This window comes from Brassica napus, chromosome C7 (genome assembly GCF_020379485.1).
Source record: "Brassica napus cultivar Da-Ae chromosome C7, Da-Ae, whole genome shotgun sequence".
Classification (NCBI taxonomy): domain Eukaryota; kingdom Viridiplantae; phylum Streptophyta; class Magnoliopsida; order Brassicales; family Brassicaceae; genus Brassica; species Brassica napus.
The window spans coordinates 21958081-21984216 of NC_063450.1; the positions used below are offsets into that span (position 1 = coordinate 21958081).

The 26136-nt window shown below is 35.0% G+C and overlaps 2 pseudogenes; one reads left to right on the top strand and one right to left on the bottom strand.

Moving 5' to 3' along the window:
* Positions 1-3378, top strand: LOC111208252 (annotated as a pseudogene).
* Positions 3379-10212: 6834 nt separating this feature from the next.
* Positions 10213-26035, bottom strand: LOC106392736 (annotated as a pseudogene).
* Between the last annotated feature and the right edge of the window lie 101 nt (positions 26036-26136).

Below are 26136 nucleotides of genomic sequence, written 5' to 3' on the forward strand. Positions count from 1 at the left end.
ATGGAGATGCCAGAAGTGCTCCCCGCAGTGCATAGCATTTCGTATCATACTTGTTGGACGTTGCATGCTGCTTTAAAGAAAGCTCTTCATGATGATGAATATGAAGAGCTGAAGGAGTCGAAGTTGGGAGTTTTCATCAAGTTCCAAGAGCTGGGATTTGATTGGGCTTCAAGGCTGGTTCACTACATGTTCGGTTTCCAGCTGGACATAAAGAAGAAGTATGAGCTGTGGAGTCTTGTTGGTCCACAACCTGTGAGGTTTTCACTGTTAGAGTTTGAAAACCTCACTGGTCTAAACTGCGAGTACATCGAGGACCTTGAGAGACCTCACTGTGTTGTTACAAAGGAGTTGACTTCTTTTTGGGAGATGTTGGGAGTTCATGTCGAAGCTGGGCCATCTACTCAGGAGATAATAGCAGCATTTGAGAGATGCGAAGGGTGGTCTCGGGATGATCGCAAGCGGTTCACGTACCTTGCCATCTTCACTGGATACATTGAAGGGAGAAAGTATTTAACCCCTACACGGGTTAGTCTGGCAAGGCTAGTGATGGAGCTAAAACGGTTTGAGAATTATCCATGGGGGAGAGTCGCGTTTAAGGTGCTGATGGACTCTGAGAAGGGCAGAATATTTCGGGTTGTTACACTATTAATGGGTTTGCGCAAACTCTCCAGGTCTGGGTGTACACAGCTCTTCCGGAATTGGGTGCTACTTATGGTAATCCTCTCCCAAACAATCCGTCTCCACCAATACTGGCTTACAAGGGTCGCAAAGGACGCAAACAGTTTAAAGATGCTATCCTCAGTCAGGTATTTACTTCAATTTGGACGACTTCGTAGAAGACTTATAATTAAGTCGTCTGATAAGTCTTCCAACTGGACGACTTAGTAGAAGACTTATAATTAAGTCGTCTGGAAAGTCTTCCAGCTGGATGACTTAGAAGAAGACTTAATTATAAGTCTTCTACTAAGTCGTCCAGTTGGAAGACTTATCAGACGACTTAATTATAAGTCGTCTGCGAAGTCTTTTCTTTCCATCTTTCTTAATCCGTCAAATATCTAAGTTCATATCTTCTATTTACTGCAGACTAGGGTGATCAACTTTGTTCAGAAGGACATTGATCAAATGTTTCCAAAATGGGAGTTTGATATTGAGGACACGCCCGCGGAGAACATAATTAAACTCATCTTTGTGAAGAAACCGTGGAAGTAGACCATGGATTGCTGGGAAGTCACTGGTACTTGGGTCAATACAAAGCCGGCGGTTGTCAGTCCAGCGAAGAAAAAGGTAGTGAAGGAAGACAGTCCAAGACCTCGGAAGAAAGCTCATAAAGAGGCACCTGCAGAAGCTAGTGAAGAGGCAGCTGCAGAGGCTAGTGACGAGGTAGCTGCAGAGGCTAGTGAAGAGGTGACTATGACTATTGGTGGGTTGACCAAAGGGGATATTAAAACCATGTTCAAGGACATAGCTGATGCCATGAGGGAAGGGTTTGGGACGTGCCTTAAGGAGATCAAGTATCTGTCGGAAACGGTGGAAGTTGTGGAGAAGAAGTATCACCACAAAACGGAAAGGGACATCATCTCAAAACACTACCTCTCCACCTAAACCGACGCTCGAACCCGGGGTTAGTAACTAATCCTCTCCAAACAAGAGATTTACTAGACAAAGTCTTAAGAATAAGAACTGAAAAGTTGTATTTGCTTTGTTTCTTGTATGTCAGAACATGTGTGCTTTGTTTATAGTGTATGGATTTTATATATGTATTTTGTTTCATGTTTGAAGATACTCATTGGTTATTATTTTTTGAAATGGATCTTTGGTTATTATTGTATAAACCCATCTTGTATATTGCAGAGTGAAAGTGTTAATGGGACGAACGCAGGAAGGAAGAGCTTGGCGGAGGATAAAGGTCCAGATGTGCCCGCAGATGCTAGTTCCTCGAAAGATAAAGCTCCAGAATCGAGCCTTGTTCTATTGGACAAAAATCAACCCACTGTTTCGGATTTACAGAAGGATGATGCTGGATATCAGGAAAAGAGGGATGCTGCTTTGGCACTTTGCCGTGTAAAGAGTGATCGAATACTGGCTCACAGCAATCTCTTTATACGGCAAACAGCACGGCCAGAGTGATCATTCTAAACAAAAAGCTTTATCCAGGCTATAATCCTTTTGCACCAATTGACAAGAAGAAGTTGAAGGAGCTCGCTGATTGGTTGAAAACTTATCCGTAAGTGTTTGCTTTTCCCATAATAGCTTGCTTTAGTCTACAAAAACTGATTGATTTTCAACATTTTGTGTTTGCAGTCATTATAGAACACCTCTCGATAAAAAACCACGTAAAAGTAGAACTTGGTGGTATCTAATCCTCTGAACCTCCTTAGAGTGGCTGGAGGACTGTGTAAGTCTTCTGCTATGACTTAGATGACTTACTGATAAATCTTTTTTGTAGACGACTTACCAATAATTCGTCTGGTAAGTCGTCTACGTAGAAGACTTACCAGATGAGTCGTCTGGTAAGTCGTCTACGTAGACGACTTACCAGACGACATAATTCGTCTACGAATTACTTGTAAGTCGTCTGGTAAGTCTTCTACGTAGACGAAGTCGTCTGCATAGAAGACTTACCAGTAAGTCGTCTGATATTTTCTGACTTGTACCCTATTTTATATGCAGCATATTGATGCTTGGATTAATGTGCTGAGGAAGAGGTACGACGCTAACCCACAAAATTTCAGGAGCGAGAGAATGTGCTTCCTTGTTCATCTCTTTGCTCATCAATGGAGATTCAACTTCAAGGATTTTAAGGACTCGGAGCCCGATCAGAACGTTTTAGGAAGAAGACTCCCTGGTGGGGCGTGGAATTATTATGCAGGCACTATACCATCATTTTGCCAATCGAACAAGGTTTGGGGGACGGATATTGATGATATCTATGCGCCAGTGAACTACGCCGACACTCATTGGATTGCTATGTGGATATCGATCCCTAAGAGGCACATAGTCGTCTTTGACAGCATTTGTTCCAGTATCTCCCCAGAAGAACTCGATGTGGTAATGGAGCCTTTTCTCTACATGGTCCCTTATCTGCTTGTTGAGTGCGCTTACTCAGACGAACAACGTGTCCAATACAATCTGGAGCCATTCACATATGAGAGACCGGCCAATATACCTCCGGCCCGAGCTGGTGATTGTGGCGTGTACACTCTAAAGTACATTGAATGTCATGCTCTCGGGATAGAGTTTAGTAAAATAGACTTTGCTAAGGCCAACGGAAAGACTATGAGGGATACGATGGCGGTGGATATATTTCAAGAGCTTCCTGACGCGCATGAGTTCGAAAACAAAGACAATGATGCCAACCTGGGTGCGTATGAGGGGTGATAAATAGGATACGTTAGATTATTTTGTATGATAGATTAGGCTGATGTGTGTATTTGAACTTGATCCCTATTTTGTATTTGAATTTGATCCCTATTTTGTAACTATATTATGCGCAGAAGACTTACAGTTAAGTTGTCTGGAATGTTGGACGGCTTAACTATAAGTAGTCTGGAAAGTCTTCTGAGCAGTGACCTTTTGTAACTATATTTCGGATAATATAAAGGGCAAGACCATCTCAAATTTGTTTGGTAGTGCAATTTGACAAAGAAGTTGACACAAATAAGTTCATAACACAAAATTTTAATACATAGACTAAACACTGGACGACTAACTGGACGACCTTCTGGACGACTTAATTGAAGGTCTTCTGAAAGACTAAACACTGGACGACTAACTTGAAGGTCTTCTGGAAGAAAAAACTTGGACGACTAACTGGACAACCTTTTGGACGACTTAATCGAAGGTCTTCTGGAAGACTAAACACTGGACGACTAACTTGAAGGTCTTCTCGAAGAAAAAACCCTGGACGACCTTCTGGACGACTTAATTGAAGGTCTTCTGGAAGACTAAACACTGGACGACTAACTTGAAGGTCTTCTGGAAGAAAAAACCCTGGACGACTAACTGGACGACCTTCTGGACGACTTAATTGAAGGTCTTCTGGAAGACTAAACACTGGACGACTTACATTGTGGTTTCGTATGGCCAGTTTCCTTGCATTTTGAGCATCTATAAACCTTGTGTTGCTTCCGGGGTTTGCATCCTCTCATCTTGGACCACGCTTGATTTCTTCTGTCTTCCCGGACCACGCTTTACATCCGGAAGAAAGCATGTGCGTTCCTCAACTTCTTGTCCAACACAAGGATATATATTCTCTGAGTATCCTGCAAACAGAAAATCCTTTGAGTACACTGGACATACAAGTGTGGAGATATGCAAACCAGCAGATGTTCCAGCAGCTATAGCATGAGAGCAAGGTATTTTCTCCACTGCATAGACACACAATCACACTTTCCATGTTCCAAATCAACCACACTGTCCATTTTGCCACCTTTCACTAAGAATCGCCATCCATCAATTGGTTGTGCCGTCATCGTATCCGCTATCTACGATCGAACAGCAAGCAAGTATTCAACACCTCGACTATGTTGAGTTGGGAGACTCAAAGCATCTTCTCTCCCTTTCCAAGATCACTTTCCTAGCTTCTCCCTTATGAACTCCAACAGGAACTGAACCGGAAATCCTCTATCTCGCTTCAGAGCGGAATTAATAGATTCAGCGATGTTGCTTGTCTTTATGTTGTACATGTCCCCCTGACAATAAACCCTTGACCATAGGCTGACGTCGGCATTCTCCAAAAATGTTGCAAGGTCCGGGTTTGCACTCCGTATCTCAGCTATGTACCGGTCAAAATCTGAAACCGAATGAGCATAAGCAGCATCTTTCACCAAGTACAAGAGATGTTTCCCTTTATACTTTTTGACAATGTTATCTTGAAGGTGATAATAACATATTCCTTGGGTTGCCCAAGGAAACACCTTATCACACGCACTTTTAAAGGCCGCGTGCCGGTCGGAGACTATCACCAGAGGCTGCTCATCAGATACACAACTAGCCAATTTTGTGAAGAACCCATTCCCAAGAAGGTTCATCTTCAGCATCTACGATCCCAAAAGCCAATGGAAATATCTGAAAATTCCCATCTTGTGCGGCTGCAACTAACATAACACCTCCATACTTTCCACTTAGGTGAGTCCCATCCACCACAATGACCCTTCTCTGATACTTAAAACCTTTGATAGAAGCTCCAAAAGAGAGAAATAGATACTTAAATCTATTGATAGAATCAAGTTCTATAGCCGTGATAGAATTGGGATTTGCTAAGGAGATTTGCTCGAGATATGATGGCAGGCGTGAATACCCATCTTATGCTGATCCTCTCACCAATGTTTGTGCATATAAAAGTGATCTGTATGAAGTGGTGTAATCAAGCGTCATGCCAAGCATGTTCTTCATTGCATCAGTGATATACTGTGGATTCAACCCATCAATGATTCCAACACGATCAATGAAAAGCCTACCAACATACTTCGGAGTACAGTGTCTCCGCTGAGCGAGTCGGTCTCCCACTGAGCATGTATGTTTTTCCACATACTTTGTTACCCAAAACGTGTTTGTCCCATGTTTCACACTCGCTCTGACCTTCCATTGACAACCACTAACCGGACATGTTGTCACAAGGAGAGTTTTCGTTGACTTGTATATTCTGAAGGAGAACCTAAACCTCACTGCTGTCTAGCGCAGCTCTGAAAGCAGTGCATCCTTGCTAACAAAACTCTGGTTGACATAGATATTGTTACCATTCGATCTTCCTCCTTCAATCTTTTTGATATCTTCAAAACACATATCATCATCTTCCTCATCCTCATCTTCAACCTTTCCATAAACACTGTAATCCTCACCATTCTCGTCCGCTTCAGCAACAATTGAGATACCAGCATCCTCCTCCCCATCGTCCTCCTCCCCATCATCCTCCTCCACATCATGATTTTCATCTTTAACCAAATCATCATCATCATCTTCAAAACATTCATCAGCTTCATCATCTTCTTCCCTGAACTCTGAAACCGTTTCCACCTTGCTACGGTTTGATACACAAAGCCGTACTCCATGCGTTTTGGTTATCTCGAGCAAGTTTCGAACTTGTCTATCACTTGTAACATGAATAGGAGGGGTGTCTGGAGCCTGCATCATTTCTGTTGGTAATGAGTAGGTTATCTCCACAGATTATGTGCTCATGTCCAGGTTATAATCTTCTTGAGCCATTGCAAGAAGTTCAGCATGTTTCGAACCTCCCCCCAAAAAAATGATTCTCGCTCCTTTGACATTATCAACCACAAAATCCCAACGGCAATCTTTCAACAACCATTCTCCATACACTGTATGTAACTGACGCATCATCTACAAAAATTCAAAATAAAACACATTAGTAAAAATAGAGAAAATGAAAGTTTACTAAACATTGACGCAAACGACATACCAGTAAGTCGTGTGGAAGACTTACCAGTAAGTCGTCTGGAAGAGTTACCAGTAAGTCGTCCAAACAGGTCATTTTTGCAATTGAATTTTAAATAGGACAGCTTTGTTTGTTAAAAAAAAAAACCTAAGTCGTCTAGGATAAACGGGTTAGTTTTTCATTTGACCGAATTGTGTCAGATATTTGACTTTTTCTGGACGACTTACCAGTAAGTCGTCTCCGGGAAAACAAAAATTTCAATATTTTATTAAAGCTAAACGACTTATATGTAAGTCTTCTCAGGTTAGTTTGCAATTCGAAAAAGAAACTTAAATATTTAACTTTACCCAGACGACTTACTTGAAAGTCGTCCAGGCAGACGACGTACGAGAAAGTCGTCCGAGATAAGCAAGGTTTGACCATAATCTAGGAAATAAATCAGGACGACTTTGCTTATCCTGGACGAATTTCAAGTAAGTCGTCTTACTTGACGACTTCCGCGTAAGTCGTCTGGGAAAAGTTAAATATTTAAGTTTTATTTTCCAATTGCAAAAGTAACCTGAGACGACTTATAGATAAGTCGTCCAACTTTAATAAAATATTGAAATTTTTGTTTTTCCGGAAACGACTTACTGGTAAGTCGTCCAGAAAAAGTCAAATATCCGACACAATTCGGTCAAATGCAAAACTAACATGTTTATCCTAGACGACTTACTGATAAGTCGTCTAGGGTATTCTCTTGATTTTTTATTAACAAACAAAGATGAAGACTTAAAAGTCAGTCGTCCGTTTGACCAGAAAACTTACCCGTAAGTCTTCTACAGCCAGACTACTTACGGATAAGTCTTCTACACGAACAGATCTGAAAAAAAATCAATTTCATACTTTAAACTAGTGAGATGACTTTCTTAGCACACAGAGTCTTCTCCAACCACCCAGAATCTCAAACGAAAGTAACCCACCAAGAATAGTATGCTTGAATGGCTCTATCAACCATAAAAAAAATTGAATCAAAAGCTTGAGTTTTTTGGATGAATATGAAGGCAAAGTGAAAGAGATGTTGTTTTTAGTTCATAACAAGTAAGAAAGAGAGAGTGTAAATCGATTTTAGGTGCATTAAGAGCTTTAAATTGGTTGTTCATGGTGGTTGGTGTATTGATGACAATGGCAATCTTGTAATTACTTGAAGATGATGAGGGTGAGAGAGTAAAAATGTCATTTTCAGAAAAAAAAAATAAAAAAATTTGATGGCATTTTCGTGAATTATATGAACTTGTGGGGTGAATAAGACAAAAGAAAAATCCAAAAAAGCATGGGTTGATTTTAGGTTTGACTTTGAGTTTTGTGTCAATTTTGCAAAAAACCCTTTTTTTCCGGAGAGATTTGTTGTAATTTCCTCTTCGTCGTTAACCGCTATGTTATTGACCATGAACTGGTGGCTTATTGAAAATTGCTACCAATTCTGAATCCAGCCAGGTGATTATGTCTATTTTGTAGGTGTGAGTTTTTGGTATTTCGTATCGCTCTATCAAATAATTTTTATAAGCCTTTATTTTTGTATTGTTTACTAGTAGTTTTCTGCGCCATACACAAAACTAAACCTTTCAAAAAATATATATATATATATATTATCAATTAAAAATAAAAATAAAAATAAAATCATGAATATTTATTTTCCATTTGACTTAACAATATTTACTTTAATTTTTTGTTTACCTAAGTTAAGTAAAATTATGTTAAAAATAACAATTTTATTTATCTTATATTTATATATTTTAAACAATAATTCCGATTATATATTTTTGTTTAAATTTTATCTCATCAATAAAATGTATTTATTTTATTTATCACATAAAAATTATCATCATACAACAATTATTGTATAATATTTAAATCCAAATAAATTCAATAGATTAAAAATTCAATTAATCATCTATATACTTTAAGATCCAAGTGTAACTTAACTGTTCATAAAATATTAATTAAAATTGTCATAATTTATTTGTTAAAAACTCTTATAATGAATTTTGATGAAAATATATAATTATACGTTGACAAAAAAATAACTATACAAATTACTTAATTATTTTATGATAAGCTCATTTTAATAAAAAATATATTTACACTTATATTTTTTAGAATGTTAATATAATTATAAATATAATTTACAAAATGTAGCCAGATTCTGTAATATCCTATTTTAAGAGTTTTAACAAAAATTAAAGTTTTTTACATTAAATTTGTATATGGCATAGTAAGAGGGAGAGAATCCATTTCATCATTTTTCTTTCAAAATAAATGTGGTGATGACACACAAGCAAAGTTAAAAAAATTAACTCCTAAATAATGTTTTGGGGATCGTTTTACTTATGAAAGTTAAAGGTACTTATTAGTTAGAATGGTTCAATGTAACTTAGTGTTACTAGGACGTAGGGCGGGAAGTGAATTATAAAATAATTTCCGCACTGTATAATTAACATTGTTTGTTTTAATTTTTTTTTATATTTTTTGTTTGTTCTTGTGAGGTATAATGAAATATTCATATATGATATCTTTGCTCTTAAACTTACTAATAAGAAAAAAAAATTACTAATAAGAATGGTCTGGTTCATTCCCAAAATTCAATCACATTATTAATTTTAATACATCTCTATTAGTGCTGGTGAAAAATGCCCAAAAAAATGTCTAATCGTTTTAAATATATTGCAGCTATATTATCCAATCGTTTAGCTGAATTGTCCAGTTTTTATCATATATTTTAGTTGGACTTTGTACAATTGGAAGACTAAATAAACCATGCTATATAGAAAACTAGTTAGATTTTTAGAAAATTATATTACATATTTCTTTTGTTAAGTAACATATGTTTTAACTTTTAATTATATATTAAGAATTGATTTGGTATTACATTATTCCACGTGATAATTTGTAGTTGGATGAACATATATATATATATATATATCTTTGACTTGTATCAACCCTTTTTATATTGATGGTTAGATCTTGTTGGGGAGATGAGAATGCAGGTTCGGTTTTTATATCGAAGATAAGTTTATATAGAGGGTATGGGTCCATGGTGTGTTTTTGGAAGATTGTAATATCTGTATCGTATGTTGATGTGTTTATGTTCTCAGAAAGTTGATATTTTGGGTTTAATTTAGCACCTAATTGAAACGTTTAAATGTTATGGTTTAGGAGAGTTGTTATTTTTGTGTTGTTACTAAAATGCGTTTGTTATTTATGATGGAGTTTTAATTTTGATATATTTATGAGAATATTTTTTTGTTGAATATGACGAATCTATTACAATTGATTGAATTCGATATGTCAGTGACAAACAATAAATTGATTTGTTAGGTTAAAACTATATATTTATATATATATATTGTTACTGTTTGCTTAGAATTATGTATTAATTGAGTATTAAAGAGTAGATTGTAGGGAAAAAATTTAGGGGTTTCTAACTAATTTTAATATTTTTCGTAAATATATTATGCCGCATGGCCATAGCTTATATCGGATCATCACACTTAAGTTACAAAAGTGAGAGTATATATAAATTATAGATTACTGCTATATGACTTACCTTCAAACTACAACTTATAAGCTAATTCAATTGTAAGCATGTGCATCCATTTATTCTTTCTTTCCTCTGCTTCCAATAGCTTTTCTCCTCACCAAATCATAAGCAGAGATGTAAAAAACATTGAAAGATCGATACAAACCTCTATATCCCTTACACACACAAAATAATCAGAAAATGCTATAAAGAAAAACAACAAAACACACGGTTACTTCTCCTTCACAATGGTGAATCACTATGAAACTTTTGACCTGTTTTCCATGTCGGTGATATAACCAATTGGGATCTCTTACACAAACCATTCCCATGAAAAGTCTTTGGTGAGGCCAACCAGTCCACGAGGCTAGTATTGACGATGATCTCCTTCATTAGGGGCTTTGCTTGATCATCACTATCCGGTTCAACATTCTCCTTCATTAGCTGTTTAACTCTTCTTACTGGCTTTGCTTTAACGGCTTTCCACTGCGCAATATTCTCATCTGGATTCAGTAGAGGAGTCACATCCTGGCCGTCATCTTCTTCATCATCAGCATCATCTTCATAGTCGTTTTCATCATCTGTTATAGTCTTCATCCTCCAAATCACTCGCTCCATACACCAATTCATCTTCATCTTCTAAACTTGATGGTAGAGTTGGTTCAAAGGTTTGTACATTCAAGTTAAACCTGACTCTCTTCCTTGTCTTCTTTTTTCCTTCCTTCTTCTCCTCCTCTGCCTCTACCTCACACCTAACACAATACCAGAAAGAAACAGAGCATTGACCATTGTTAAATGACTATCTCTGCACAATACCAGAAAGAAACATAGCATTTTCTGAACACAACTATTGTATAGAAACTCCACCTACTAATTTCTCGGAAAAAAATTTACTTTGCTGTTTAAACAGATCGAGGTTATGACAGTAAATGGTAGTACAAAGTGCAAGGCTTACCAATAATGTTGGCAGCCATGTTGGTTTCCGCAAGATCAAATCAGCTGAACTGTTGGAACCATCCCTAGTGAACCAAAATTCAATATCAACAATCAGTTTCGTTGCTCCTTGTTACAAATTAAGCTGCAAGTTCCTGAGTTTGCTTATTAACTTACAACCAAGCAGGAGGAGGGCAACGTACATGAGTAATTTCCACAAAGATAATAGTGCCCTGAAATCAAAATATAAAAAAGGATAAATCAGACAAACCAAGATATTTTTTTTTAACGCTGATTTATTATGATATTACAATTATGATATGAGAAAGATTACATAGATGATTCCACAACCGACAATACTACCTGCCTTATGAGAACCTACGCCTAATTGCATCACCTGAGCTGTCCTATGAAGATCCACGCCTGGCCAGATTTACGTGCACCATGTTGAAGATCTCTTGTAAGCCTTTCTTCCGTAGTCTGCATAATTGTTTAATAAATCGTACTCTCCGGGACTTGAAACCTGGATTTCCTGTAATCTGCAAGAAATTGCATAGTCTGGGATTCGAACCCCAGACCTGAGTGTAGAAGCTTTTAAACCTTAACCAATAGGCTACGGTGTTTCCACACAAATCAAGATATTAAAAAATCAAATTATATTACAAAACTGAAGTAACATGATCAGTTCAACTGAAACACTACCAGTAGTGATAAAATGGCTAAAAATCACGTCAGGTAACATCAGTATGACAAAAAATAAAAACTCAAAACAATCGATATCTAGAAGAGCAAATCGGATAGAAATCACTCACGTTAACTTCCATAAAGAGCAGATCGTCCCACATAAGCTCCCCACCACGCTTGACATTCCTAGCTTCCCAGAATCGCAGCAGCCTCGCCTCAACAACGGATCAGCATCTTCCGGACTTCAAGTCGGAAAAAAAAAACCTTCGAGTTAGCCACCAAGAGAGATGAGGATCAAGAGACAAATATGTGAGAGATCGATAGCAGAAAGTTTTAGAGATCGCGAAAATCGGAAGTGAGATACGAACCTATTTATACCCGAAATCGCCGTCTGAGCAACACATTTGGAGATCTCGTATTGGACTCACGAATTAAAGACAATAAGAGTAAATACGTAGGAATCGCAACACATTCCGTTACAGAAACTGAATCACCATCCTCGCCTCAGATCGAAGTGAAACAGAGAGAACGGAAGGAGAAGACGCTGTGAATGGATTAGGGTTTGCATTTGGTTAGCTGGTCTTCGGGCCGCAAGACGGAGCGTGACACCAAGCCCAAATGAAGCCCAGACGGAACACACATAAAAGACGCTGTGTTTCATTTAACTTGGACACATGGCACGCGTACAGGAGGCGAGTTTCCAGGCTGGATCCGACGTGGAGGGCCTAGGAAGGAGGCAAACACTACTATATATAATTAGATTTTAACTGGAACTATTTTAACAAATTTAGTTTGATTTTCTAATACATTGTGGATTAATTAATATGTATTGTAATGAAGTTATTTGTGTTTTCAAACGATGATAAAATAAAAACTAACTCAATATTAATTTGTTATTAAATGTTCTTGATAAACTTTATTATTAAAGATTCTGACTAACCTTTCTTTTTGTCGAATATTTTTGATATTTTCAAGTAGTATGTAGCTTTAAATGTTCAGTTTGAAGTTTAAAATGTTTACTTTAGTTATTGTCTTTTAAATTTTGGTTATGTATAATTTTGGATAAATATGACAGATTTTAGATTAGGAAGAATCGATCAACTGAACCGAATGATAATCATTTTTTGGGAATTTATAAGTATAAATTTAGAACCAATCCAGAGTTGAGTAGAACCGACTCGAAACCAAATTAAAACTCTATGGGTATCTATATAAATTTAAAACTTATCTACATACAAGACAAATCCGATAAACACCAACCCGAAAAATTGAATGCACATAACTAGATATTGGAATAAAATTTTTTGATGATGTAATGTAATTCATGAAAAAAAAGAAAAGGAAATATATATCTTGATTATTTTCAAATCCATCTGAAAACCTTTTTATATATTTTACTCTTGTTTTAGATATAAGAATACATTAAAATATATTAATATCAGAATCTAATAAAATACAATAGACTTTGAATAACATAAAGTTTTAGGAGGTGTTATAATTTAATGGAAATTCATGTATTTTAAATTTAGAGTCTTTTTTATTTCAGTTTAGAGTCAAATCCAGTGTTACACTAAAATCTCATATTATCAATGTATATTGGATTTTATTAGATTCCAGTTATGAGGGATTTTTCTGGATTTAATATACTTTTATCTGTAGAAGACTAAAACAAATACAATTTTTTTTCATATTTCCAGTATTTAAAATATATAATTTCACTATTTTTTTCTCTTTTTTATAAACTATATTATCCATTTTTTATTCTAACATTTAGATATGAGCATTAAGATTTCCGAGATGAGTTTGAGTCGGTTTTTATTGGGTCCATGTCTTTTAGAGAGGAGTTTGGACCCATATAGATAGTTAGATACCCATAAATTTATATTTTGTTGAGTCGGTTCAACTGATTATGGACCAGCTCAGATCGGTTCTAAATATTTTATACCTATAAATATCTTAAAAATTGGGTATCATTCGATTTATTTTTTCAGTTCTTTATAATCTAAAATTGGTCAAATTTATCCGAAAATAAGATGAATAACCAAAATTGAGTCAGGAAATAATTAAAATTAAAATTTTAAAATTCAAGCTGAACATTTAAAGTTATATACTACTTGATTTTTAAAAAAAAATCTACAAAAAGAATGGATTGGTAAAAAAATATGCAATGAATTTTTTTACTAAAGATATTTTAACGGAATTTCATTTTATTATTGAATTGATAATACAAAGAACTTTATTAAAATATATAATAATTTATCTGTCATGTATTAGATGATTTAACTAAATCTATTAAATTACTTCCCATTACAATTACACTAAAATAAACTGATCTACTCAACACTTCTTCAATGTATTTCATATTCCATTTAATAAGCATTTAATCCAATAACACCAGATTTGATTATAAATTTAAAATACATTCAACTCTACTAAATTATAATACTTCCTCTGTTTCAAAAAGATACATATTCTAGAAAAAAATCTTGTTTCAAAATGATACATTTTTGGTATTTCTAATGCACTTTTTATCAATTAATAATGACTAATTGTAAACTTTAAGAAAATTAATTGCATTTTCTGAATTTTTATTGGTTTAAAATTATAGAAAATAGATAATCACAGAAAATTATGTATTTACTATTGAAATTAAATATGTTTTATTAATTTGTGTGAAAAACCTAAAACATGTATCATTTTGAAATGGAGGAAGTATTCATTAACACCACCTTAGTGCATGAACAAAAACAAAAAGACAAAATATATAAATTCAATTGAATCTACATTTGCAACAATAATCAAACTGTAATTCTGTAGTTACATTGGTGATGATCGGTTCAACTGTGGCTTTAAAAATTTAGCTGTAAAAGTTTAGTTTTAGGTAAATTGGTTGTAACTGTAAAGTTATTACTGTAGACTTTTTTGCAGAGACTTTTGTTGTAGTTAAATTTGTTGTAGCGGTAAATTATAGGCTGTAGATATTTTAAAATAAAATATGTGAAATCTGTGATTTATATATAAAATAATTATTTTTTATCAATTAAATAATTTATATTAATATTTTTTTATAAATTCTCAAACTTTATTGTTATTTAAAATGTGATATGTAAATAATATATATTTTATTTAAAATATTTCAATAATTTTTACAACACCCAAAATTGAATTAAATATTTATAGATGTTTTTTATTATGATTATCTAATTGATTTGATATTATAGATAATTTTTTATTTCAGAGATTCTACAGTCTATAAAAAAAGCTTTAGGTTTTTTTACCTAAAATACATTAACAAAAAATTTGCTTTAGTTTTTTTGCTGTAGCTTTGAAAATAAAGTTAAAGCATGATTGGTAAAAGTTTATAGAAACTTGATTTAGGTTTTAACTATTAAAAATAAAGCTACAACGTCATTGGTAAAGTTTAGTGATTTAAAAGTAAATAAAGCTAAAGTAAAGAGATAAAAGCTAACCAATCACCCTCATTGTCGGACAAAATTATCTTACTACAGCTCTAAAAAACTCAAATGAATTTTTAAGATGTCATATTACTATTTAATATATAGTTTATTTATATAATTAAATATCCTTTTCTTTTAAGTGACCAACCCAATTATAAAATGATACTAAACATGTTTAGTATTATATAGAATTATAGTATAATTGTAACCAAATATATCTTACAAATTTTAAAAAAATCTCGGATTATATTTTCGAAACCTTAAAATCATGTGTATATTTATATATTAGGGCCTAGTCCAAACTCTTCCCAGTTTACAAAATTAAAGAGAAAAAAATATATTTTTTTTTGAACACCAAGAGAAAAAGTATAATTTGCATAAAACTAAGTATTTTCCTTTGTCTTGTATACTATATGAACGTGTGTTATTATTATTCCTTCCTAAGCATGACATGTTTAAGGCATACTTAAATATCTTGCTTGCAACACAAGAACAAAGAAAATGGTACCTAACCTCACGGCTTAGACTTTCCGTCCTGGATCTTGGACTCCGTCGACGTGAACTGTGTCTCCGGTTACTGGTTCATAATGGTGCTGATCGGTGCAGTGCTGGTGGTGTTGAGACGCAATGCCTCCCGTTTTACATTCACTCCTACTCTCGGCTTGCCACGTTCTCCACTGTTTGGGTCTGATACTTAATTCCAAGTTGCAACGAGACTACGTCGATGGCCTCCGACGATCGCGATTCTTCTCTGACAACATATCTGCAACTCAGGTGACATGGCGTGCAATTTAAGTGACTCTCAGATCAGGGTGGCACAAATCGATGGTCGACGGTGGTGGTTGGTGGTGAAGATACGTGAACGATGGTGAATACATGCGGCTGTTGAATGGGCTGGGATAAATGGTGGATTACGATGACTACATGGATCGCCGGTGACTTGTGGCTCATGGCGGTGACTGGTGGTGGTGAGGTGTCACATGTGGTGATGTAACCGTGACTGAACCAGCAGGTGACTTGGAGCAGGATGACTAAACGAACTAGATGAGCTAAGTGACACTAATTTGGAGCAGGTTGAGCTGAATGAGCTAAGCCACATTGAGGTTGTTATGGACCGAGCTAGAAAGGAAGAAATTCGGCCCAAACTGATGATGAATCAGAGTTGTCTTTCTCAGTCAAAAAGGAAACAAAGATCCATTCTCCTTGTCTAGAGGTCAAATCACAAGATCACAAACCAAGAGGCTGAAGGAAGCTATTTAGTGTCTGTTTACCCTGAACCAGGATCAAAACAATTCAAAACTCAAGTCAAAGTGCCAGCCAATTTATTCAACTACTCAGTCTCCAAGACCACCCAGGATTTATCTCTTTCGTTTTTGTTTTCTACAAGTCATTAGGAAAACTGTGTTCTTTTCTTCTTCATAAACTCATGTATTGTTTCTGAATTATTCATTCACTTTTGTCAAACAAATCTCTTTTGTCTCTGTAAATCCCTTGTTTGTCTTTGAACATTGACTACTTAGGAGGGAAATCTCTGCAAGCAACTATCGTTTTTGATCATTGTTTGTGGGAACGCCTCTCACGATCAAAGACAAATCTACACAAATGTTGATCAGTCATATATATCCACATTGCAGTCCATCCAACCCTATTCCATCCCTCATCAATTCAGTTGTGTTAGTAACCAATCTGATCTTCAAAACCATCCTGATTGTGCTAGTAGCCATCAGAAGATCAACCCAAAATCGACCCTCAAGATCAATAAAAGGGATTAAACCATCAAGGATTTCATTAAGTGTGTCACATGTGGTGGCTCCTCTCTCACTCACGCATCAAAAAGGGCTGCTGCCCTTTGTAGAAGGAGATGAATACACATGTATATATTAATATATGTATTAGTGACAGGGAAACAAATGTTTGAACCAGACTTGGTTCAGTAAACCAGGTTGTTAACATAAAGTTTTGAAATCAAATTCTTCTTTCCGAAAAATCCATATTTTTCTAGATGTTAACATAAAGTTTTTTTCCTGCTCATTAATTAATTTACTTTTTTGTCAAGTAACGAATTTTAGGTAAAAAGAATTGAAATGATTAAGTTCAAAAAAAAATAATAATAATTGAAATGATGATACTTTTTTTGTTAGTTTGATGTATGTTATTTTTGGTGCATGAAACATAGTGAACAATCATTGAGTTCTTTTCTAGATCCAATTTTTCACCACTTCAACATCCAACTTTGGTGTAGCATTTGAGTTGAGATGGTTGATTTCGAAAACACTTCATATTTAGCAATGAAACCTGCTAAATCCACCGGAAAGTCTCCCCCACCCTCAAACGAGACTGATTAGATTAACGAAGAAGCATCAGAAGAAGACGACGACGTTTTGGAACTCAGGAGGAAAGTTGGGTTATGCTCTCTTTCACAGGCTTCCACCTCAGCAGTTTGCATAAGGGTTTTGCTGACACGTGGCAACATGCGAAACTTAAACGTCGTCCTTTACAAATCAAAGGCATCACCCACTTCTTCCATTAATTAATTATATATTTTCCTTCGATTTAGAGATAGAACTGTTTTTAGAAAAGCTATACGAGTGGTTAAGGGATAATTAACCACTTCATATTGGTGATGAAGCTAGCTTGCAGCAATGAAGTAGCGGACAAAGATGATTGCTAACATGAGAGGTAGGTATTTCCGTGAGTGGGTGATTGAATGATTATGATGGTAGGTTATTCTATTTGAAGTTAATTGTCGAGAGTAATACTGAACAGCTTTTGCAATGTCTCCACCTGCTAAAAAAAGTTTTTCAAAAGCAGAGGAAAAAAGATATAATGCTCAGTGTTTGAGAGCTGGTTATTGACTCCAATTTTTTCTATTCCTCAATTTTTGACCAGCTGTGGATTTTATTGACATAGACTGAAGTCTTGAGAAGTTGTTCCCATTGTAAAAAAGGATGATTTTTTAATAATATGTAAAATTCCATTGTTACCTGCAGGCAAGGACATGGAAAAGGATACGTCAACTTTAAGTCAATACAGATGATGATCCAATGGATTTTGGGTTTGACTCACCAGCAAATAAAGATAAGAAAAGAATTTGTTCAAGCTGTGAGTGTAACATACATCATATGCTTCTTAGACCATGTATACGCCTAATCTCATGCGGTTCAATCATGGATTTTTTTTCTCCTTCATTATGCATCTTAGATTACTTCTCTAAGATACAGTTGCTTGACAAAAAGGCCTAATGTCTCATACCAAACATTTGACTAACCGCCCCTAATCAATCAGGTTTCATCTATTTCTCTCTCCCTCTCTCTATTATGTATCTTCCCTCACTATTTCTAACCAGTTTTATGATACCTTCATTGGAGCTGACTGGTAGATGTGTAGTTGCGGAGTTGCAGAAAGTGGGTAAAGTTTTTCGAATTGTATATCGAATTGATTTGCTTTAATTTGAGTTGTTAGATGTGACCACGAGGAGGCAAATTCAGCAGACAAGTGTTTCTCAGGGTATTTGGAACCAAAAGTTACATGCATTTCTTTCACGATACTCAGGATAGTGACTTGAAAATGCTTCAGAAGGTTAGTTTGATGAGCTGTTTTTAATTATTCGGAGGATATGATATAGATATATTCGGTGAGGGTTTGAGGAGTCTAAATTTATGAGTTTCGTATGAATGTGAAAAATATAATCGAGCTTTGATTTTAATGAGACTGTTGAGTTTATATACTATCAGTGTTGGTTGTTATTGTGGAGTTTCTAATATATCACTTCTTTTGTAAATTGAAACTTGATACCCCAGAAAACAGAGGTGTTCTTCTTCTTGAAGGTAAGAACATAATCTAAACTGAAGAGAAGTATCACAAGAGCAAGGGTTGCAAGATAAGCCATTCTTTCGCTTCTTTTAAGAGAAACCATGTCGTCTGAAAATGACAAAAACATCTACCAAATCCTCTTTAGTTTGCTCTGACTCTCCATCGACAATATATGAACTCATGTTGTCTCTCAGTTCTGACTCATGCCTAACTCCCCCACCATAAATTCTTACACAACAATAGACAAGAATAGCTCAAACTTTATCTGATCACCGGACATACAGGTTTGATTAATGGACTACGCCCTACATACTACGGCTTCACATCACGAGGTTAAAACTTACCTACCATTCTTCTCATATTTTTGTAGTAATTCCCCATGAAAGGACATATGCAATTTATGTTTTGGTCAATATTGCAGGCTCTACAATAGTTCCAAGTTTATGAAGACAGCTTCAAACTCCCCATTGGGATCTCAAAAATATTCATGCACTCCAAACAGAGGTGATTATAATCCCTCCCTAAATTATTTACATTCTATTATATAGAGACAAGTTTGTTCTACTGTATAGTATAGCATGGTGATATATTCATATTTTCATTCATACCATGTATTCAACTGATAGTGGGAACTAAATGAATATACAATTTATAGCAAACGTCATCCCCAGTCCAGTACCAACAAACGATTCTGATTCTCCACAAATACTCACCGACATCTTCCAAAACAGGTGAAAGTCTGAAAATTTCTTTGAAAATATTACCTCATTTGCCATTAGTAAGGAATATTGTTCCCTATTTAGTACCAAACAAACACATTTAAGCTTCACTTGCTTGGAACCAGTAAGTTCCTTTGTTTTGTTTTTTTTTGCTTGGAATATTGCTAACTATAAAGAGCTAAATATAAACAAGAAGATCTTAATCAGCATCAAATTTTGGGTACTAATTCTATCTGCAAAGCTCATGTTATTTCTTTTATATAATGTATTCCATGTTCTTGAGATTGCACTTTCTTTGGAACAGGCGATCCAATGGGCGAAAGGTATGAGAGAATAGAGATATCACATCTTTGATCACGGCCGTAGAGAAAGACATGAGCAAGAAGCTCCAAGAGAAAGATCAGGAGATGATGACCAGTGGTTAGAAGTGTTAAGAACAATTCATAGGAGGCTATAGGCATCCATTAGTTTGGTGTATGCTGTAGGAGGCTGATTTATATAGCATGATCCATAGATAACGACTTGCACAGTATCTGAAACATTGATTGTAAATTTTAGAAACTTAGAATCAATATAATAATGATTTATATTCTTTTCTTGAGCATTTTGAATAACAATTAAAATGTACTAGTATATATCCAGGAAGAGCAAGAAGTACTCATTGAGCAACTTCGGAAGAAAATGGCTTGAAGCAAGATGAATATTTATGTTTCGTGTTTTTTTTTTTTTTTTTTTTTTTTTTTTTACACAAATTTATGTTTCGTGTTTATCAGAAAGAAATAGATCCTTAAATACACAACAACCGAAAGCATGAATTGCTCTTAAGTTACACTTTCATCATTTGTTTCATATTTTCAAATTATACTATATATCAAGTTAGAATAAGTTTATTTCTAAGAGATTAAAACAAAATCCCTACTTAGAATTGGTACTTGGTCAATTTTTTTAACCGTAAGCTTCATCTCTCTCACATGTGTTTTATAAATCATTTAACTTCAAACCTACATACACCAGATCGAATTGTATTTTCCCTTTATGAGCTGGATCCAGCCTGTTGTTTGATGTGTGACAAGAAACATAAGACTTTGGAGACCTGTATAGTTCACATGCATAAGCACCATGGTTTCTTTGTTCCAGATGTTGAGTATCTAATCCAGAAGGGCTTCTCACTTACCTCGGTCTTAAGGTTCGGACTCATCAGTTTAGCATTGTTGTAAAGCTTTGAATTTTCTTAACTTTTATTTACTCTTATCCTACTGCTGATCATGATTCAGGTCAAGAGAGACTTCATGTGTCTCTACTGCAGTGAGCTGTGCCATGCATTCAGCAGCTTAGAAGCTGTAAGAAAGCATATGGAAGCAAAGAGTCATTGCAAATTGCATTATGGTGATGGTGATTTTGAGGAAAATGCTTTGTTGCCTGTTTCCTTTTATAAAAAAAAATGTCATTGTTTACTTTACTTTTTAAAGACAAATCTGAATTTACATTTCTTCGATCATGAATATTTTAAAAAACTTAATTTGTTGTTTGCTACTTTTGAAATTCATTAATACTCTTTCATGTACTAACTTCTACCATCAACTTTCCGTTTAGGATAAACCAATAAACTTCAAAAAAAAAAAAAAAACAAATCCTCTATACATACGAACCGTAAACCAATAAAATGCATCACCTGCCAAAACTTTTAACATTTTCACTTAGAAGGAGTCAAAAATGCATTCACATACCTTCGAAAGTTAAGGACTCCAGGCCTGAGATCTCCTAACATGCACTCAGAAAATCCATTATTAGATCATGACTCTCAATTCTTAATTGTCAAGAACTAATAATTCTATGTTGATTGGACTAACAACTAGCAAATGCAAAATAAAACTAATTGAATTCAAAAAAAGAAAACAACGTCCGAACCCGGCGCGTAGCGCCGGAATATCCCTAGTGTTGTTAATTCGTTGATGTCATGAAAAATATGAGATAGAAGTTGATCAAATATTTTAAGCAGTTTTATTTATTTTTAACACATGGCTGTTGGCAAGTATTTAATTAGTTGATAGTGTATTCCTAATTAGGAACGTCAAACATGTTGATCCGTCCCGTCTCGTCCCGTACCGCACCGGGCTCGTCTTCGAGCGGGTCACGGCGGGTCAGGCCCGCAAAACATGTAGGCCTTTGCGGATCGGCCCGCGGAACATAGAATTACAAACAGACATATTGCTCCTGGATGCTTTATCAGCTTCATGACGCATCAGTAAGTGAGTCCAGACGAAGATTGAATTGGATAAAGCAATACATTTGTTAGTTGAAGATTTTAGTTGGATCAAAACACTAGTTTAGTTACCTTTGTTACATTCCAAACATATTAAAAATAAACAATGTTTTAGTCGTTGAATCCAAATATTATAATTCATAAGTTCATAACAAATGCTTTAATTTTCTGAATCCAAAATTAAATAAAACCAAACACCAAATCAAAGATGATAATCCGAAAAGTAAATAAAAAGAAAACACCAAATCACACTTCTTGTTCTTCAACTTTATCACCAACAATCGACAAAAAGATGGGGATTTCTCTTTTTCACCTCAACTTCATCTTCTGCAAATAACAATAATAGAAGTTAGTTAAATATATATTGAAACCTAAAACTCCAAAATGTATGATAATGTGAACAAATACATATAGGCAAAACTATGAAGAACCCATGGTGGGAACTAGATCTTCTTCTTCGGTGGAAAGTGAGTTTTCAAACTTCTTATGATGGCTCGAAGAAACTCCACCGGTGCAGATCGAAGGCGCTTGGGAGACCAGAAGCATCATCGACCCTGAAACCACCATCATCGGAGCTCCATAACATTGAATCGCCTTCTCTCTCTCTCTCTCTCTCTCTCTCTCTCTCTCTCTCTCTCTCTCTCTCTCTCTCAATATTTTAGGTGAAAGCAGAAATGGGGACTTAGGGTTGCGGGTCTTCAAAATCCCGCAGGTTAACCTGTAGCCCATCCCACTTTCGGCCCGTCCCGCTTTGAGCCCGTCCCGCGAGGCCCGCAATTTTGCGGGCTTATCAAATGGTGGTCCAATCCCGCCCTACAGCAAGTCTTTATGGGTCAGACCCGCGGTCCAGGTCCCTTGATTGCCATCCCTATTCCTAATAGAGGGGATGTTGCAATTCAGTTACAATTTTAAGTTATAACCTTTGTAAAAATAATAAATCAAATGTTAAATTGTTGAGTTAGAGAAATTTTTAGGTTTTCTAATAACTACCCACGTCCATTTTCTTATTTCTAACAAATTCAACAATTTATAAAAAAAAATGATCATATAGTTCAATACATAGTTTTATTAATTAATAAAATATATTTAATCATTTAATATTAGCTATCTACTAGTTAGCCAAAGATTTCTCAAAAAAAAATCACTAAAATTAGTTAATCAAAATTGTTTCTATATTTTAATTGTTAATTTTGTTTGGTAACTAAAATTTACGTCCATAAATTATCTGTATATATATATATATATTTAGTTAATTTTTAAGTTAATATATTTTATTTCTCTCTGCAATTTTTTTATTAAATTATTTATATTAATTTTATATTTTAAAAATAATACATATTACCGTTTATACATCGAAAATTTTACCTATTGGGAAAAAACATTTATATGAGATTCAAATTTGAAAACTACACTACTATTTAATTTTTTTGAAAACTACCCTTTTGTATATATAAAATGACTAAATTATCCAATCAAATAATTGAAAGCTATTGTAATATATTTTTAAATCGTGTCATGTACAAGATGATTATCCCGTCCAGAAAAACTAGCAAGGATATACCATCGATCAGCTTTTGGTTTGTTTTTTTTTTTTTTTTGTAATCCAGGGGTTTCTCACTTACGTGGGTCATTCCCCTGGGCCCGGTTAGGCAGCGGTCCACTTCACCCGAGAGGGCTGTACCTAGGCTGGGGACAAGGCCCAACACCCAGTACCGCATTTGGTGACAGAATGGACAGTTCGCCTCCGCTTGGCGTCGAACCCGTGAGCATGACAATTGGCCCACAGGGTTCTTACCAAGTGAGCTACCTCATCCCGTCAGCTTTTGGTTTGTTAACAACATAAAGTCTGTGTATATCACCAACGTAGTAGTTATGTTGAGTCTCTGAACTTTGTGTCACATGAGGTAGCTTTCGTTAAAATCCACTTTGACATTGGCTGCCATTAAAACTAATTGTTCAGCTATTCCCTCTACATTTAAACATCTTATTCAACATGCAGTTCAACACTGGGGCAAAGAATATTGCCTAAACTGCTCAGCTTATAGAACAAGAATGAGCTCTATTTTTCTCACGAAAAACAGGGGAGCCCTGTCCATTGATGTGATGATGCCTAGGGGTAAAAAAAAGGACTAAGAAAGTTTCAGGTTGAAACTTGTAACAAAACATCTATTGAGCCAGGACTGCATTGAACTATACACGGACTAATAAAATATCAAGCTACATTCCATCTCGTTTTTATATTTAATAAAATACAACTAAGAAGACGAAAAAAATAGAGGTGATAAATGATCAAGGAATGAAAGCAAGGAGGTATTCTATGAAACTCCATTATTTAGATATTACCTTCTCCTTGCAACATAAGATCCAAATATTAAGTTGCAAAAACCAAGAATACAAAATTTGAACTAATCAAACATACAACTATCCAAGTACCGTGTATATGACGCAACATGAAGTTCTTTAATTCATGTACCATCATATGTATAAGGGAACATTACTGAAAAATGTATATGACGCACCTGATCTACTTAATTCACTTAATCTACTTAATTCACTTAATAAGGACGCATGCATATTCTGGTTTATGACTTATATGATTTAAGTTTATGAATTCACTAAGTTGTATTTAAATTTTATTGTACTTTTAAACACAAACAACAAAAATACCCGTGAACCCAAAAAATACATAAATAATTTTGATTTCAATTTAGGTTTTTTAATTTAAATCAAAATGAGGGTAAAATGTCTTTTTACATATAAGAAAGTGTAGTTTTCAAAAAATATAAAACAAAGTGTATTTGTCAAATTTCAAATCACAAATGAGGTATTTTTCAAATTATCCCTTATATTTATACATCAAACTTTTTTTTTGAATAAATGTGAAAATTTATTCACTCCAAAAAAAACTTTTTTACAATGAATGCTTTTTTGTTTTTGACTTTGAAAGCTATCAGAGGTTAAAAAAAACGAGCATATGTGATGAAAACAGAGTCTGATCTCTAGTTTCATCTCAAACTAAACCACAATCCCATAGCACCATCATATCTGCTACGACCTTCTTCCCCCAGAGAAGATATGGGGTTTCGAACCGTTTTGTCAATACTTTGTTGGATTTGTGTTTGCCCCATGCTTACCTCACCATGATGCCTTCTATATCTCTCCCACCACATGGTGTATATTGTAGCACATAGCGTAATGCGTAGAGGGGAGTGTTATCCTTTGAGAAACCCACGATCAACTCAAGGATTCGACTCCACTCGTTTGTATAGCTAGAGCCCAGCAGCGTCGAAAGTTTTGCATAGAAAGGCCCAACTTAGGATTAGAAATTTATACTTTCAGGCCTTAACAAACTAAGTATTTACTGTTATAAAAAAACAAAAAAACACAAACTAAAAGTATTTATTGAGACAATGTCTATAGCAAATCGATTGTTCAGTTGATTTCCACTATGATGAGTGGTTTATTTTGCAAAGCTTAAGAGCACGTACATCAATTAACTCCCTATTGGAGTTCATATGTATTTTTTATGTATTTAATTGTGGGCCCGTGAACAGTGTTGAACCCGGCTCAATTGTGTTCCTCCATCAATGAACCTCAAATCCGGATTCATAAGAATAAGATAATATTTAAAAAAAAAAATAATAATTTTTCATTTTAAAAAAAATTATTTTCTTTAAAGAAACTTACTAAATATTTTACATTATTTATGAAAAGTTTTTATTCAATACATTGAAAAATCATGAACATACAAAGATTATTCATCACGATTACCAAATTTTTCCCAAACATTTTCAACTAAATCAGCTTTCAAACGCTCATGTACGCTGGATCCCGAATTTGATTGCGAATGTTAAGCATATCGACATTCACACCTTCTCTCGTTTTCACCTTGGCACTTCGGCTAGATTCTCCTGACTCGAACTCAGATGTATCAGCTAGAGTGTATCCGTGTCGTTCGTCCTCTACTATCATATTGTGCAATATGACACACGTTCTCATTAACTTTCCTATCTTTTCCTTGTCCCATTTTAGAGCAGGGTTTTTTACAATTGCAAACCTCGATTGCAAGACTCCAAATGCCCGTTCGACATCTTTTCTGACGGATTCTTGCTTTTCTGCAAATTTCTGGGCTTTAGGACCTTGAGGAAGCGGGATGGATTGGATAAATGTTGCCCAATTAGGATAAATTCCGTCGGTAAGATAGTAGGTCATACGATAAGTGTGGTTGTTGACCTTGAACTTCACTTTAGGTGCTCGACCTTGTAAAATGTCATCAAAAACTGGTGATCGATCAAGAACATTGATATCGTTTA